Here is a 17101-nt window from a genome sequence, read left to right as displayed (position 1 = left end):
GCCTGAGGGCAGGAGGCAGCCCAGACACCAGCAGCTCAGAGATCACAGCAGGTCCCGCCACCCGCAGTCCCAGAGCACAGGCTCCAGGGGCCAGGAACACAGGAGGATCCAGGGAGGGTCCTGAGGCGGGAGCGAGGGACAGCCTGCCGCCCCCTCGGCCCACACATCGGGGAGCAGAGGGTGGGAGCTTCAGGGGCACGGTACCAGGCTGGGCAGGGGTCCCGGCCCTTGTCGCTGACCCACATTCTGCAACCCCGCCCCCCCCCCCAGACGAAGCCCAGGCTGGTTCTTTTTCTGGGCCGTCTCTGAGGCCTCTCAGGGTCACGAAGCTGGAGGGCCCGGGTCCCATATCCTTCAGGTAAGAACGCGGCGACGTCAACACGGGAACGATGTGTGGGGTGCGCAGCACGTGCCTGTGTGTGTATGTGGGGGGGTGTGAAGGTGGACAAGTGTGAGGACGTGCGCGTGAAGCGTGAGGGCGTGGATGTGTCTGCAGGTGCATCTGTGGGAGGCGTCAGTGCATGTGTGCATGCGTGTACACGGGCCACAAGGGGGGGCCGCACGTGCCCAGCCCTACTAAGCGGGTCCTTCCTGCCTGCCTGTCCAGCCCCGCGGTGTGAACCGAGGCACCTGGAGCCAGGCAACGTGGGGTCTGTCCCTCTTGCCCCGACCCGAGCCCCCTGCCTGGCGGGCAAGTGGACCACCTAAGCCCTGAGGCCACGGACACAGGCCTCCTTGTGGCTGCCACCGCGGGGCACCCCGGCCGCACTGCAGGAGGGGGAGAGCGGCGACAGCACAGCCGGAGGACACAGTCTGCACAGTCTGGCCACCACCAGCCAACGGGGGCGTCACTCGACCAAGCCCAGACACGGGGGCACTGAGTCAGAGAAAGCTGGCGGGTCACAGGCCCCGAGCAGTAACAAGACGCGGCTCTCACCTGGCCGAGCGCTGGCCCCACACCTAGGGCACAAGAAGCTGCACGCGCTCCTACAAAGCCCCGGAGCCACCCCAGAAGAAACCGAGGCACGGGGGAAGTACCCACAGCCAGGAGCTCCAGCACCCCTGCACACCGGCCCGCCACGCCGTCTGAGTCGGGAAACGGGATGAGGACGTTAAGGGCTGAATCTGCAGGGACACAGCACAGATTGTCTGTCCCCCTGGGAGATGAGCCCTGGCCCTGGGGACCTGGGAGAGGGGACAGGAGACGGGCATCGCCCTAGAACAATCGTCTCTGGGCAGGCGGCTGGGCAGCTCCCACAGCAGGTGGGGGCAGTGGCAAGCAGACACGGCCCCAAGGATGTCGCTCTGGTCTGAGCCAGGCACAGCACCCACGTCCACTCGTGTGATCCCTGCTCCCCACTGCATCCCAGGAATCCCCAAACAGAAACCCGATCAGACCACTCTGCTAAAAAGGCTGGCAGAGTGGTGGAAAGGGAGGTGGGCGGGGGGTGGGGTGACTGGGTGACGGGCACTGAGGGGGGCACTTGATGGGATGGGCACTGGGTGTTATGCTATATGTTGGCAATTTGAACTCCAATAAAATATAACAAAAGTAAATAAAAATAAACTTAAAAATAAAAAATAAATAAAGAGGCTGGCAGCGCCTCGACACGGCTTTTCAAAGAAACTAAAGCTGCTCCACGTGCCCTGCAGCCCTCACCTGCCCTTTCTGGCTCGCCCACCCCCTGGGCTGAGCCTGACCCCAGGCCCCGAAGGCTGCCCTGGGCCTCATCCTTCCAGCCTGGAGCACACGGGCCTCAGGATGCCGCCCTGAGCCCTCCGCCCGCCCCGTCCCCTTCACGCACCTCTGAAGGTCACAGGCTCCCCGGCACAGGCCAGCGTCCCCCCACAGACAGTAAGTTCCTAGAGGGCAGGGGATCTCATTCCCACTGGGCCCCCAGCCCCTAGCCCGAGGCCTGGCACCCAAGCGTGGGTCACAGAGCTTCCCAGGGAAGGCGGCACAACCGGGACAAGTACGGAGTCATCACAGCTGTCTGCCCAGCCTGTCTCCTGCGCCCCCACCAGGTCCCCAGGTGGGGCCAGACTCCAGCCCTCACAGTCCCTGGGGCTTGTCCCAGTCCCAGGACCCATACCTGGCACCTGCTGGGGCAGCAAGAAACAGTCCCTGGCCTGAGGCTAGGATGTATCCCCTCAGCGTGCGGGCCACCTGCCCAATTCCTGCTGCCCTGGCCCGGGCCATTCCCGGGCTGCTTCAGGTCAGGGCCAGCCGCCCTGGAGGGAGGACAGCAGACCAGATCCTGGGGAGGGGACCCGAGGACCAACAGGGCAGGTGTGGGAGTGTCGCCTGTGAGGAATCAGGTGTCCCGGTGGGATGCCCGCCGGACACGGCCCTGGAAGCCTGGAGGACACCCCGACACCTCCCGGGCCTCGGGGAGCGTCCGGGCTGCGAGTATGCAGTGATGGGAGGCTGAGCCCTGCCCAGCGACCACAGGCCTAGGGACAGGGGGTCGAGACCCAGGAGGCTGCCTGCGGGCTCCCTCCTCAGCTCCTCAGAGGCGGAGAACTGCACTCCCCGCCCCCAACTGCCCCGGAGCCAGGGGACCCCACCCGCCTCCCTCCCCCTTCCAGCCCGCACCCAGCAGCACCTGTCCGCCGCGGCAGGTGGAGGCGCCAGCAGGTGAGCCAACGAGGTGAGGAGGCCCAGGGAGATGGGGCAGGAGGACGCGCGTCCCTGTGGCGGGAGGGGCCCGGCTGGTAAAGCGCTCGGCTGCGGGGGCGCAGGGCAGCAGGGGCGGGGCCCGTGGGGGGAGGGGCGGGGAGGCAGTGCAGGGGCGGGGGGACCGAGAGGAGGCAGGGGGAGGGGTCCGGAGGCAAGGAGAGGGGCCGGGAGGCAGGGGAGGGGCCCGGGATGGGGGGGGTGCGGGGGGGGGTGGAGGGCGGGACCTAGAGGAGGCAGGGGGTGGGGCTTGGAGGCAAGGAGAGGGGCCAGGGAGGGGAGGGGAGGGGCCGGGGACGGGGGCGGGGGCGGGGACCTAGAGGAGGCAGGGGGAGGGGTCCGGAGGCCAGGAGGGGGGGCAGGGGAGGGGGCAGGGGAGGGGCCCGGGACCGGGGCGGGGGGTGGGGTCCTGGTATGGGGGCGGGGGCCGACGGGGGTCAGAGAGGCCCCGGGATGGGGGGCGGGGGTCCGGCCGAGCTGCGGTGGAGGGCGGGGCGGCCTGCAGCGGGAGGGGGAGTCGCGGCTCGGGCGGGCGCCCAGAGGGTCCCGCGGCGCACACCTGGGCACACGTGGGCACGGGCCCTTCGGTGCGCAGCAGGTCGCCAGGGCTCCGGGCCCTGAGGGCGGGGACAAGGCCGCCCCCCCCTCCGCTGCAGCACCGGAGCTCCCCGCAGAGCTCAGGCGACCGAGGAGCCGGGAACCGCCAAACCTCACTTCCAGGGTCAGGGTGCCTTGTCCTGTCCTGCCCGCGGCCCAGCACCCGGGACAGGGGGACACGAAGTACATGTCACCCCCACTGACAGGCCACCGAACAAGGCCATTCTGCACACGGCAGTGGGCCCTGGACGCGTGCAGGAAAACCCAGGCTCTTGCTCCCCCCTGGCCAACAAGTGGTCATTTGGGGCCCTGGGGGTTGAGGCCACAGGGGAGGAAGCTGGAGGAAGGGAGGAGGCTGGTGCCCCTACGGGGACAACCCAAGGCAGGGGTGGGCAGAGACCCCCCCCCTGCTGCTCCTCTGCAGACAAAGCCCGCTGCCCCAGCCACCACTCCAAGGCCAGGACCTGGACACGCACACTAACCCTACTTCCCCACCACTGCACCCCTGTCCCCAAACACAGCCACTCCCTCCTCAAGCTGTACCCCTCAAGGTCCCAAGTGCCACCCACCCCAAGGGAGCAGGGATCACACCTGTGATGTCTTCCTCTTCCCCCCACCCCCCCCCCATGTCCTAGACCCCCCCACGCCCTGCCCCTGAGCAGGTCTCAAGCGTTCTGCAACATGTTGGTTCCCCCACGTTGCTGGAATGAATTTCTGCGCTGTGTTTAGATACAATGGGGAGGGGGGAGGGGGACAGGAAATGGACCCAGTCTGGCTGATATTTACAAGGCTCCTCCTGGGGGCTGGGGAGAGGGATGAGACTGACTCTGTCCCTAAACTCCTTCTGCCAGAGCTGAGCACAGCAGCAGGCACCCCTCCTGGGGAAAGGCAGTACCCCGTATTTCAACTGTCCAGTCAGGGCGCTCCTGGGTGCTCTCAGGCCGGGCCAGCCTGGTGCCACAGGGTCCCCAAAGCACATGGTTACATCCCAGAGCTCCGCACACCAGGGCAGTGCAAGACTGCTGCAGGAACCTCCCTGTGGAGGCGCCCAGGCTTGGGGGCTGGGGCTTGACCCCCCCCATCTCAGCGCCCCCAGCAGGAACGGCTCTCTCCCACCGCACTGACACAGAGGGCCTCAGTCACCGTCCATCACCCGGGCCTCCCACAGCCTCCTGAGGGCCTCCAGCTGTCGCCTGCGAGGCCTCTGCTTACCCCAAACCAGATCCTGAGGAATATGGGGCTGTGGGCATGTGACTGCACCACGGGGTAGCAGGGAGGCTGCGGAGCAGCAGAGGAGGACCCGCTTGGCACATGGGGCTCCCACCTTCCCCACTGGCGTCCAGACTGAACTGCAGACTGCACCCCAGGTCCCCCACACGTGTGTCTGTGCCCATCCCGTCCGTCCGCCCACATCGCCACCACCAGTAGTGACGCCTGGACTTGGACGGGAACGTTCTAAGGAAGCCAAGAGAACTGGGAAGTGGCAGGAGACTCTGCGTATGTGCTTTCCCAGCAGGTTTCCACCTGCCTGGCAGCTCTGCAGGTAGGGAAACCGAGGCTCTGTGCGGGAAAGTGTGCCTTGCCAGTGAGCCACCAGCAGCCAACCCCCCCCCCCCAGGTCCACGGCCCCCAGACAGGTTCCCTGCCTGGACGATACAGGGGCTCATCTTATCCTGGGGGCAGAGCTCCTTGTGCCCCAGGCACCTTCAAAGACTCTAGCCTCTCCCTTAATTGTCTAGAAGGAATGACCAGAAACTGTATAAAAACTGCCCCCCCCCCCGAAAAACCAACAGTGCGGCCTTTCATTGAACCAGCTGAACCTCTGGTACACCAGAACCCAGAGCAGCCCCGGCCCTGGGCCTGCATGGCCAGGTCAGCTCAGGCTCCCCCCACCTGGAGCCCACCTGGCTGAGGGCCACCTACTCCCAGTCCCGGAGGGGAGGCTGTCCTGCTGGGGGCTCCCCTCGTCAGCCAAGACGGAGGGGCACAGTGGCATCCCCCGAAGGACAGCCAGTGAGGCCACAGGCCACTGACAAGAGGCAAGCAAGCAGGGGGCCTGCTGCAGAACCCTCCAGAACAGAACCCCCCTCCCCTCCCTCAGGCCCTCTTCCCCATTTTCTCCACCTCACCTCTGACTTGGCCTACACCCCTACTATCTCCCTCCATCCTCCCACCTCCACAGCTCCCTTCCCCCGTCCCCTCCCCCCCAGCCTCCAGCACATGTTGGCCTCTGTGGGCCCCAAATTGCTCCTCCAGCGAGAGTCTACCCTGTGCATCCACGGCCCCTCTGACCATGTGCACCCCTGGCATCACCATCCTGGTCCCCTCACCTCTCCCTTCTTCCCAGCTCTTGCCCTGTGCAGCCTCCCCTCATCTCCCCCATCCCCTCTATCTGCCACCTTCTCTCCACAGGTGAGCTGTTCCCCACCCCCCACCCCCCACCCCCCATCCTCCTGCCACAAAGCTGCTGCCGCAGGGGGCAGAAACCAGGCCCTTCCTAAGGTCCCTCCAAGCCCCAGTGGGCCGGGTGGGGCTCCACCGCCCAGACAGGCTCCAGGAGCCCCACAGCGCAAAGACCTCTGTCTTGTCCAAGGAGTCCCCGGCTTGGGAGGAGCCCCTGGGGAGCGGTGGCGCCTGGTCCTCCCAGCGGCCCCGCTGGCCCACCTGGAAGGCAGTGACAAAGTTCAGCTGCCGGCAGCCCCGGTCAGGTCCCAGCAGGGTGGGTGGGGGCAGCAGGAACCGGAGCCCTGCTCGACCTTGGCAAACCCGTTTTCCTACCCTGGAGAGAGGTCCACCATGAGCACGAGAGAGACTGGAGGGGACCCGAGTCTTCGTGGCCGCCCGCATCCCCGGGGTGCCGCAGGCTGGGAGGGGGGCTGTGCTCGCGCCCCCCGAGGTCCGGGCACACTGGAGCGCACCCCGAGCCCGCGCCCACTTTCGTCCCCCGCGGGAGGGATGCGCGGCGCCAGGAGCGCCGACCTGGGCTCCCCAGCGGCCTGACTCGGGTCAGGTCCCGGCCGCGCGGTCCCGGGTCCCCAGCCCGCAGGTCCCCAGGGCCGCGCTGAGCCCCGCAGCCCCGCCGCGTCCTCGGCGCGGGTGACCTCGAGCGGCCCCTCCCCCTCCGGGCCCACCCGAACCCCGAACCCCGCGCGCCGCGTCCCGGGTGCCTCCGGGCAGCTGAGCCGGGCGGCGAGGGCGCGCCCCGGGCACTCACCGTCCTCCAGAGGCGCGGGCGTCGGCGGGCGCCGGGGTGGCGGTGATGAGCGGGTGCGAGGCGGCCACCGCGAGCCCGAAGCCGCCGGCCAGCAGGCTGCGCACGGGCAGCAGGGCGTAGGACACGAAGGGGACCAGCAGCAGCGGCCACACGCCCTGGTCGGCGGCCGCCGCGCCCGCAGCCGCGCCGGCCGGGGTCCCCGCGGGGCGGCCGAGCGCCACGGGGCAGCAGAGCAGCGCGAAGGCGAGGCTGAAGAGCAGCGCCAGCGGGCCGACCTGCCGCAGCTGCGGGCCCCGCGGCGAGCGCACGTGGGTGGCCACGAGCAGCGCCAGGAAGAGCGCGCAGTGCGCGGGGGCGAGCCCCGGGCCAGGCCGCCCGCGGGCCCCGGCGCGCCCAGCAGCTCGGCCAGCGCCCGCCAGCGCGCTCAGCACCGCCAGCGCCTTCAGCGTGGCCGCCTGCGCCGCCGCAGCGTGTAGCCGGGAGCAGCGCCCCCGGAGGCCTCCGCCTGCGCCGCCGCCGCCCGGGCCGCGCGGCGCCCCCGCCCTCTCAGCTCGGTGCGGGCGGCCGGGGCGGGGCCGGGGCGGGGCCGGGGCGGGGCCGGGGCGGGGCGGGCGGGAGGCGCGGGGCGCGGCGGGCACACTGGGGCGCAGGCTGCCCCGAGCGCGGCCCCTCCCGCCGCCGCGCCTGCGCACTGCGCCGCCCGCGGTCCCCCCCCCCAGTCCCCCCGCGGCCGCCGCAGCCTCAGTTTCCCCGCCGGCGCGCGCCGCCCCCCGCAGCGCGGAGCACCCTGCGGGGCGAGGACGGGGGCCGCACCCCTCCGACCGCGGGACCTGGCGCCCCGGCCCTGCGCACCGGCAGCGAGCGGGGAGGCCTCCGGGCTGCAGGACCCACCGGCCGGGCCGAGGACGGACCAGAGTCCCGGGAGGAGGGGCCCTGCGGCCTGCCCTCCGCACCTGCAGCCCGGGGACGCCCCGCTGTCTGGGTGTCCACGGGGCCGCCCCTGGGCTCACCCCGCGGAGGGGCCGAGCGGCCGCCCCGCGCCCCGCGCCCCGCGGAGGAGGATGGCCCCGGCAAAGCCGCAGACCCGCTGTCCCCCTCTGCTCGCTGTCCCCCTCCCCACGCACAGGCAGGACTGAGGGTCCCCAGAGTCCCGGGAGGCAGCAGCAGGGCCCTCCCGGGTGCCTTCGGGCCCCAGGACGCACCTGAGCCCCCCAGGCCTGGGTCTGTCTCGCAGGCACCAGGGAATTGCCGCCGCCGCTGTCCCCCTCCCTGGAGCCCGCCGCTCTTCTGTGGGCTCCAGGTCTAGAGTGGGAAACCGCATCATTTGGGCCACGTCAAGGGGCCACTTTCCACGCGGCACAACACGGGCAACACACGTCAGCCCCGGTGGCTGTAGACGCGGCACCTCGCCATCTGCCTGGCCAGGAGCACCCGCTGTGCCATCCCCAGCAGCTCAGGTCACCTCGCCTGGTGGCCGCCGGCCCCTCCTCCTGCACAGGCCTCCCCAGCGCAGCCCTCCTGGCTCCACCGCAGTTCCCTGTCCCCCAGTGCCCAGGGCTCTTTCTGGCAGCCCCTGGGGCAGGGGGACTGGAATTTGCCGGCCCTCCCTGTTTTCAGAAGACAGGACGACGTGTTCCTCACCTGTGCCCACAGGTAGCAAAGTCCACACAGTCGCTCAAGCATGGAGGACCAAGAGTGGGCTCTCTGGCTAAACGTGTATTTTTACGTCCTAATGGTATTATGGAAGGAAAGCTGAGTAATGTCCAAAAATCCAGCAAGCCATCCAACAACGGAGGAATGACCAATGCCCTGGGACCCAGGTCACAGCACCCTCCCCCGTCAGCAGCACAGTCATGGGCAGGATCTGCGTCCATCTCCTTTACAGAGACACAGAGACGGAGACACCAGGCCCCCCTGGGAGCCCCTGATGGCACCCGGGTTGGGGTACGGGGTGGGTGCCATGGGCCAGGGGCTGCGGGTGCACTCATCCTCTCTGGTCCCGTCGGCTGGGCAGTCTGCAGCCAGGGAGGAGGACGGGCACGCTGTCTGAGACACACCGCGGGGCCCACACCCCGTGCTCCTGCGGATGTCATCAGTTAAATCGTGTCTCCCCCCCTCCAAAATCCACATGCTGAGCTCCTAACCCCGAGTAGCTCAGAACGTGACCTTCTCTGGGACTAAGGTCACGCAGACGTCCTTGAGATGAGGCCACCCTGGGATAGAGTGGGTCCTAATCCAACAGGACTGGTGTCTTTCCACAAAGGGGACCTCGGGAGACAGACACGCACACACTCGGAGAAACAAGGCGGTGACCCTGCGGCAAACAGGAGCCACGGGAAGGTGGGAGGTTCCTCCCCCAGGGAACTCGGCCCTGAGACCCTCATCCCAGCCTTCCGGCCCCCACGGCTATGGGAACAGGTATCCACACCCCTGCTCTCGGGGCTGCGTGCGGGCGACCCTGGCCACGAGCACCCCAGCACGCGGTCGGCCCTGGATACCGTTGTCCACGACGGATCGTCAAAATTGACCAACAGCAGAGTGGCTGCTGCACAGACCGGGATGAGACACTCTGCTCTTCCTGGAGGCACCTCGTCCCTCCCCAAGGGACGTGAGCAGAGGGACGGGAGCCATCGTGGTCAGTCATCCTGTGTCCCCAGTCCCGGAGCACACCACCGGGCATCGCCAGCGCCTCGTTAGAGACGGGAACGCGGACCTCCTGGAGCAGGAGCACAGCCGGGCGTTCCTCGGACCTGTCATCGATCCCAAATCTCGGGCTTTGCCTTTGAGGCTCACCGCGGCTGAGGGCTTGTCCGACCCAGAAACCCCGGAACTCTGCGGGACGGCGGTGGGCGTCGAACGGCAGGGCTGCGGCCTCGCCAGCAGCATGTGGTGTCCAGGCCAAGAGCGCAGTCGTGTGCCTCCTCCCCCAGCTGCGTGACTCTGCACAGGTTAGTCTCCCTCTCCGTGCCCCATCTACTCGGCGAATCGGGGATGTAAAAGCTCCCGGCCCGCGGGGTTACCCCCAGTGCACGCAGAGGCTGCACAGAGCATGCAGGAGCGCCAGCTGGTCAGTGTTCTGGGCGCGCAGGACCCTGTGACCGCCAGGCCCTGCACACAGTGGCCATAGCAGCCAGGGAGATCGCCGTAAGCCGGCTTCTGTCTGGGGGCACTCGCCACGTTCCTGGGGCCTCTGCCAGAGACTCGGCCTCCAGGCCAGTGTTCCTCCCGGGGTGGATCTGGGAATGAAGTTTCCCCGTGGGTCTTCTGGAAACCCCATGGAAATGCAGGCCACTAGGGGACCAGGCGGGTGGTCCTCACCAGGGAAGTGGGTCAGGAATGCTCATTTTGCCAAGACTGTGTCCAGGGATCAAAGGGCCCCGCCACGGGCTCCGTTAGCCGTAGAAACCTGGACACGGGGCTCAGCCTCCTCCTGTCCCTGGTGCCTGGACAGGCACCTTCCCGGATACGTCCCGGTGACTGGTTGCCGGAGGGGAGGGAGCCCAGGAACGCAGTGTGGACGGAGACTGGAAATGGCCACAGGGATCCGACCGGGACTCCTCCAGCAGGAATGGGCAAGGACTCCATCCAGAAGCTGGAGGCGGCCAGGACGGACTGAGGACCACGCCGGGCGGCCACTGGCCACACACCCCCACCCACGGCAGGACACTGACCCGTCTGGCTGAGGCCCCCCAGGGCGCAGGCGGCCGACAAGGAGAGTGAGCGGGTCCTCCAGCCAAACCAGGGGCCACAGCTGGATGGGCAGGTGGGTGGTCGCCGAGCCACACAGCAGAGCGGCAGGACAGGACCCACTAATGTCCCCCTTCACCCATCGCTGTCCCCATACCTCAATGGCCAGGAGGACCACCTGGGGCCTCACAGCTGGCTCTGCCCCTTCCCTGCACGGGGCCCTGGGCTCGCGGCGTCCTTGCCGCCGTGCCCGGGGGTCAGACCAGCCCAGAGTGCCAGGCTCCAGACGACATCAGACTGCATGCCCGGTCTGTAGGGACACCTGGCCGGCGGTAGGAGTTGGTGTCACGGGCACGGGGGCATTTTGCTTATCACTAGGCTTCGGCCCTAAGCAGAACAGGACTGCTGGCCGGTGGGAGCGGTCGGGGCCAGCGCAGTGACCCCACAAATAAATACGTATGTGCTCAAAACTGTGGCCAGGGCTCCCAGAAAGCAGCCACAGCGTGTGACCTCTGGCCAGCCCTGGGGGGGCAGAGTGCAGCCCGGCTGTGCCATCATGACCGTGCCCGGGCCCCCAGCAGGGTGAGCAACCGGAGGCGGTGGATGGAACTGGTACCCTGAGCTCTGGAGGACCAGAACTGTGGTGCCCAGACAACAACCCCAGACCCGGAGCTGCTGGAACTGACCTCTTCTCTTCAGAGCCAGGGGTCCTGCGAGGTCTGTGTCTTCCTGGGGGGCCAAGTGGCCTCAAATGAGTGGACGCTGGCCCCGGGCCGGGCAGAAGGGTCTCACTGAGCCCAGGACTGAGGCTGCGGTGGAGGTCGGTAAGGCAGGGTGGGAGGTTCCTGAGGACCCCAGGACGCTGGACGGCAGCCGCAAGCGAGGGGACGGTCTAATGGCCCCTGGTGGAGGCGGGGTGGACGCTCTAGGTGACAGGCAGCCCCTTCCAGCCCATCTACGTCCACTCAGGAGTTTGAAGGGAGAGCCCTCCTCCCAGATGTGACCTCCCCTCCTTCAAGAGGCCAAAGTGTGTCCCCTCCGGCTCCTCTAGACCGCAGCTGCTTTCTACTAAACCCGAAAGATGCCACATCCCGGGCAGGCACTTTCCCAAGGAGGACGGGACCCCCGGCCTGGCAGTGGACATGAGGGGATGCGTGTCCCCTGCATGCAGTGGCTCCGCCCGTGCCAGGCTCCCAGGGCCCGGGTGGGTTTTCACTTATTCCTGGTGATCCCGGGGAAGACAAAGGACGTGACAGCTGGAGCCACTATTGCCACGTGTGCCTTGGACCCGAGTGTGGCTTCAAGGGGCAGCGGTCCTCAGGCGCTGTGCCCCGGATACCGGGAGGTACGGGGCAAGGGCGGTCAGGGGAGTCGGTCTTGCCCTGAGCATCATCCCAGAGCACAGGTAGGACACGGAGGCAGCTCGGACGCAGCTCCAGCATCCGTTGGTTGACGTAGAACCTGTGGCCACAGTCCTCTCAGAAAGGACAGTGCGTGGTCCTCCCGGGAATCGACTGGGCTGGGGGCCACCCCTGAAAGCCTGCTCTGTCCCCAGGCCAGGCCGGGGCAGCAAACTGGAAACTGTCAGAGTTCAGGAACGAGGCCGAGGCTGGTAGAGACGGTGAGCGGGGACCGACGGTCCTCTCCAGGGCTCCTGGGGACGGCGGGAGGCAGAGCCTTCTGGAAGACGCCCGAGGGAGACCTCAGTGACAGATCGCTAAGGAGGAGAGTCTGGGGAAACGGGGCCTTTGCTCCCTCTCCCCGACCCCTACCGTTCGGGACACAGGGCTCTGGCCTTCCTGGTTGGGTCCCGTGATGACCCGATGAGCCCAGAGGCACACGTGTCCACACCAACGCTGGCCGGCCTCAGCCCTCAGCGACCCCTGGGCCGCGCGCGTGACGGGCGGGGACCCATATGCTTCAATCAGGGGCTCCAGTCCGAGGCCCCGAAGCCAGGGCCACCAGGGGCAACCTAAGAGACCCACAGTGCTGCGTCCTGAAGACACAGCGGTGACCAAGTCCCACCCTGCCCACCAGGAGCCACAGCCCAGCGGGGGAAAGACAGGGACACAGGCGCAAAGCGTGCCACTGGAGGGGACAGGCAGTCAGTGAGCGCGAGAGCCTCGCACGCTGGAGGCAGTGCTGGTGTGGCCCCTGAACAGAGCGGGGTCCCCTGGCTGAATGGGGACGAGGATGAGATTGTGTACGGGTTCTACTCCGCGTGGCTTAGTTTGGCCACTGGGGATGCTCAGGGTCCTCGCAGGTCACCAAACCCGCCATAGTACTCGCTCTCCTGGGGAGCAGCCCCACGGGGACCAGAGGCCACCTGAGAGGCGGGCCTCGCCTCCGGCCCTGCCCAAGCCCCTCCGGCCCTGCCCAAGCCGTGAGACTCGCTATTTACAGTGACACGGGACCCGGGGACCCGGCGGCGGGCATTAAGTGGATTCATGTCACCAGGGCCAGGGGTCAGTGTGAAGGTGGGGAGGCCGGCAGGTGCCCCTGCCCCACACCAGCTGACACCAACTGAGGCCTGCTCCAGGGAGCCCAATGCTTTTGGCTCTGACAGCTGGGCCGGGAGGGGGAGGCTTCAGGAGGATTTGCGCTACAAAATAGCATCGCTGGCTGGTGGGTAGAGAATTTGACCCAATTAGAGATTACCAGTTTCAGGAATTACTGGAAAAGAAATCTCATTAAATAGGTTAAATATAGGAGCCAGAGGCTGAGAAGGCCATCTGGGATTCACGGGAAAACCAAAACCCACACGGGGTGCCTTGCGCTCTGTGACTCTGCCCCCCGGGGGGTGCTCAACTTGGACTCGGGCGGCGCAGTGTGCAAGGCCTGGGCTCGGAGCTGGCATGGGCAGGGCCGCCACCTCTGCCTCCCGGGGCGGGAGCGGCTGCTTCCAAATCCACCACCACGGGCCGCAGCCCCCTCCCCCCACCAGTCCCCCTCTTCTCCCTCCGGGTGTGTGGACCCCCCAGGGAGCCTGTCGCCGTCCCCCCACCCTGCACTCCGTGGGCAGCCGCAGGTGCCCTCCAGCCAGGCCAGAGGTTTCCTGCCCGGCCCAGGGCCCACCAGCTTGCCCTCCTCCCACCACCCAGGGAGGCTCCATTTCCATAAAATGCAGAGGGGAGGGTCTTCCCATTCCCTGCTCTGAAAGAAAGAGGCTTCCTTCTGCCTCACAGCTTACCCAGGCACCTTTCACTGCGCAGGTTCTCAGGGAAAACCCTGAAGGGAGCTTCGCCCTGCCTGCCCTCCCCCCCAGCCCCCTACCCCCCTCCCCTGCTCCGGAGATGCCTCAGGCAGGACCCCGCTGACCTGGGTTTCACCCAGCCTGGCAGTGACTTGACCAGCATACCTGGTGGCACCAGGTAACGTGATGGCGCTCAGGGAGAGGCTGGGCAGGCCACCCCCCTGCCCTGCGCCCCTGCCCAGCCCCCTGCCCTGAACCTTGCCCATCCCCCCTGCCCATCCCCCCAGCCCTGAACCTTACCCAGCACCCCTGCCCTGCGCCCCAGCCCTGAACCTTGCCCAGCCCCCCTGCCCATCCCCCCAGCCCTGAACCTTGCCCAGCCCCCCAGCCCTGAACCTTGCTCAGCACCCCTGCCCTACACCCCTGCTCTGCACACTTAACCAGCTGCCCTGCACCCCTGCCCTGCACCCCAGGCATGAACTTTGCCCAGCACCCCTGCCCTGCACCCCTGCCATGTGTACTTTCCCAGCACCCTCCCTGCACACTTGCCTGGCACCTCTGCCCTGCACCTGCACTCCACACCCCTGCCCTACACCCCTGCTCTGCACACTTACCCAGTCCCCCTGCCCTGCACACTTGCCGAGCATCCCTGCCTGCTGCCCCCAGCCCTCCTGGTGATTCTTGAACTGTTCCCAGACATCCCTGCGTGGCCAGGGACCAAACATTCCCTGCCTTAGAGTTCTGCCCAAGTGCAGTGGCCAGAGAGGTGGAAACCAGGCTGCCAGGGTGCTTCAGGCACACCTTTGACAGGTGCAGGCCCAAACTGTGTTTGGTGTTGCAGCAGGAGTGGCACACACGGGGAAGTGCCCCTGTGCCCTGGGTCATTCCCAGGTCAGCTCCGTCCACGTGCCGGAGAAGAGAGCCCAGCGGCACCCACCTCATACTGGGGGTCGATCACGAAGGGGACGGTGTCCTCTGCACATGCACTTGGGGTCTCGGCCAGAACCTCCCGGGCTCCATCAGGGCCACGAGCTCACTCCCGAGGCCGTCACTGTGCCCGGAGCCCGAGATCTCTGGCAGCGGGCCAGCCCAGGTTCCTGTGTCCACCTTGCGGTAAGGGTGTGTCGCAGGAACCCCTCCTCCCCCTGCCCCACGCCCCTCGATGTCTGTCTCTGTGGTGGATGGAACGGGGCCCCCCAGAACTCTCGTCTACCTGGAAGTGGTTAAGGCCCTCGAGATGCCATTGTCTTGCATCAGGGTGGGCCCCGAGTCTAGGGACAGGTAGGGGGCCTGTCCTTGTAGGAGGAGGAGACGACCCAGAGGGAAGCCGCAGGACCGCAGACCTGCAGGCCACCAGCCACGCTGCGAGGGGTGGGGAGGGATCCCCGCAGGATCCCGGGGCAGCGGCCCTGACGCTCTGGACCAGAACCTGGGGCACCGGGCGGTGGGAGAAGGAAGCTGTGATGCAGAATGACCACCCCGCCCGGCCTGGAGCCGTCTTCCGCAGCAGCGCAGGGAACTCTCACAGTCTCCAGTGACAATTATTTACCTCGTCCTTACCTCTCCCTTGTGACCTCCAGAGGCCACTTCTAGCTCACTTTTATGTCCCACTCCTGTGGCCCCAGGGCTGGGCTCCGGGTGCTGGACCCAGCGAGTGCTCATGGATTGGGGTGCGTAGAGTCTCACAACATCGAGGGTCTGGGGCCACTGAGTCAGGGCCAGCTACCCCATCCCCCGTGGTCCTCGGCATCCAGCGAGGGGGCCCCCCCGCCCTCACCGACGTGCTGCAGCCCGGGAGCGGTGCGGCAGAGCGCCCAAACGCCAACAGTGCACGAAGCCACGTGTCTGCGTGTGTCTGGTGGATGAGGACACGGGTGTCTTTCCCTCCTTCTATACGAGTTTCTGTGGTTTACAAAAGTATTACGACAGATTTTTATAATCAGAAAAATGTAATACTATGAGGTTCGATTGAAATCTAGCACATTGCAGGTTTGCTGGGAGCAGCAGTGAATCCGTCGGTGTATGAGAAAGGACTTTGGCCACGCCGGGCAGAGGCAAACATACGTTATGAAGGTCGTAATATTTCTTTTGAGGTAAGGACACGGTGCATGTGGAGAGAGGAAGGCGGGCTAATTCTTGCATTTAGCAGGCTAGCCAGTGCAATTATTGAGCTCCTGCCGGCATGCCAGGGGAATGGGGAGTCTGGTGGGTGTGCCTCTGCTCCCATCAGGACGCTGGCTGGGGTGCTCGTCACCTGTCCCGCACACGGCTGTGGGGCAGCGACTGGAAGCAGTGTGCGGCCCCCAGCCCCCTGCACACCTGCGAGCACACTCTGATTTTCGCCATGGTTACCAGCGCGGGGGGCACAGTTATCTTGGCAAAACCCCACAGAACTCAGGGTTTGGCCTTGCACACCCACCTCACAGGTTTGGTTCTGCCGCGAGCCTCTCTCCGGAGCAAGCCCTCCCCCTGTCCAGGTGAGAGTTCCCCGTGCTTGGCCTCGACGTGTCATCCGATAGAGGGAGGTGTCCCTGCTGGTCCCTCCCCACTGGGGACCTGCCGGAAAGCCTCCCCCACAGGGGCCCGGGAGGCCAGCGGGGCTGGGGGCTGGGACACGGGGGCCGCTCAGTGTGGGTGTGGAGTCAGCCCCGGACCACCCCCGTTCAGGAGGTTGTGTGTCACGGGAAATAAAAGTTTTCTTTTATGTGAAAAGGCATGGGGACTGTTCTAGAATAACAGGCAGCAGGATCGATTGGAGAACAGAAGCTCTGATGGATCTTAACAGTTCCTGAAGGAGCCCGAGGGGACCGTGAGGGGTGTGGGGACCGCCGGCCTCAGATGACACCAGGCGGTCACTAGGTGACCGCAGGCCGGGTGACACAGGCTGCGGGCGCCCAGGGGCTTGGGCATGGGGCACCTACAGCTTGCCCTGAATGGATTCCATCAGAGAAGACCCCCCTTCCTGCATGTGTGACACTGGGAGCGAGGAAGGGACGTGGAGGGGGCCGGACGCTGGCTCCTGGGGGGCAATGGCTTCTCAGGAGGCCTTGCTCGTCCTCGGACTGGCACAAGTCGCCCGCATCCTCACCAACGTCAGCAGGAGAAGCACACGCGCTGTAGAGCCTCAGGGACCCGAGATGTGGCGACGATCCCACGTGGAGCACAAGCCGGTGGTGAACAAGTGTTCTGAGGCAGTGACGGTGTCGTGACCGAGGTGAGCGACAGCACAGCTGTTGCACGCACGGCTGTTCAGGGCAGCCGGACGAAGGACAGGCCGCTTCCCACGGAGCCACAGGGAGGCCGAGAACAGGCCTTGAAAGGACAGAGACAAGAAGCCCCCGCCAAGGTGACCGGTAGCGTGACAAGTGCTGCTGAGGCCGGAATAAACCTAACAAAAGAGACATGAGTCCCGTGAAGAAAAATTATGAAACCTCATGGAAATTGATGAGAACCCAATGAATGGAAAGAGATAGGCTACATTCACGGGTAAGAGAATCCAACACCCAATGTCCGTTCTCTCCAGACTGCCCTATAAGCAGATCGCAACGCCAACAAGAGTCCCGAAGAGTCTTTAAAAATAAATGGGCAAGCTGATTTGAAACTTCTCGCGAGGGTAGAGCTCTCCAGGGAGCCGAGACGCGCAGGCACGGGGAGGAGGGACGAGCTGTGGGAAGGAACAGCGGCCCTCGAAGCAGACCCACACGCTACGGATGCTCGTTGTGGGACGAGGCGG

General features: G+C 66.4%; 1 protein-coding gene across 16 annotated transcripts in view; it reads right to left on the bottom strand.

The window, feature by feature from the left end:
- Positions 1–17101, bottom strand: part of LOC140629504 (aldo-keto reductase family 1 member D1-like) — a 343573-nt gene that overhangs the window by 164087 nt on the left and 162385 nt on the right. For 2 of the 16 annotated variants that reach the window (XR_012027333.1, XR_012027337.1), the window contains exon 1: positions 6489–6809. The exons of 1 other annotated variant lie outside the window; for it this stretch is intronic. The gene's annotated coding sequence lies outside the window, so the exon portion shown is untranslated. Of the gene's footprint in view, positions 1–6488; positions 6851–17101 lie in introns of those variants that run through there. 13 more of the 16 variants (XR_012027335.1, XR_012027334.1, XR_012027338.1 and 10 more) reach the window with 12 other exon arrangements.

Source organism: Canis lupus (genome assembly GCF_048164855.1).
Source record: "Canis lupus baileyi chromosome 15 unlocalized genomic scaffold, mCanLup2.hap1 SUPER_15_unloc_2, whole genome shotgun sequence".
Classification (NCBI taxonomy): domain Eukaryota; kingdom Metazoa; phylum Chordata; class Mammalia; order Carnivora; family Canidae; genus Canis; species Canis lupus.
The sequence above is the reverse complement of the archived record's forward strand: the minus strand, read 5'-3'. Positions and strand labels throughout refer to the sequence as shown.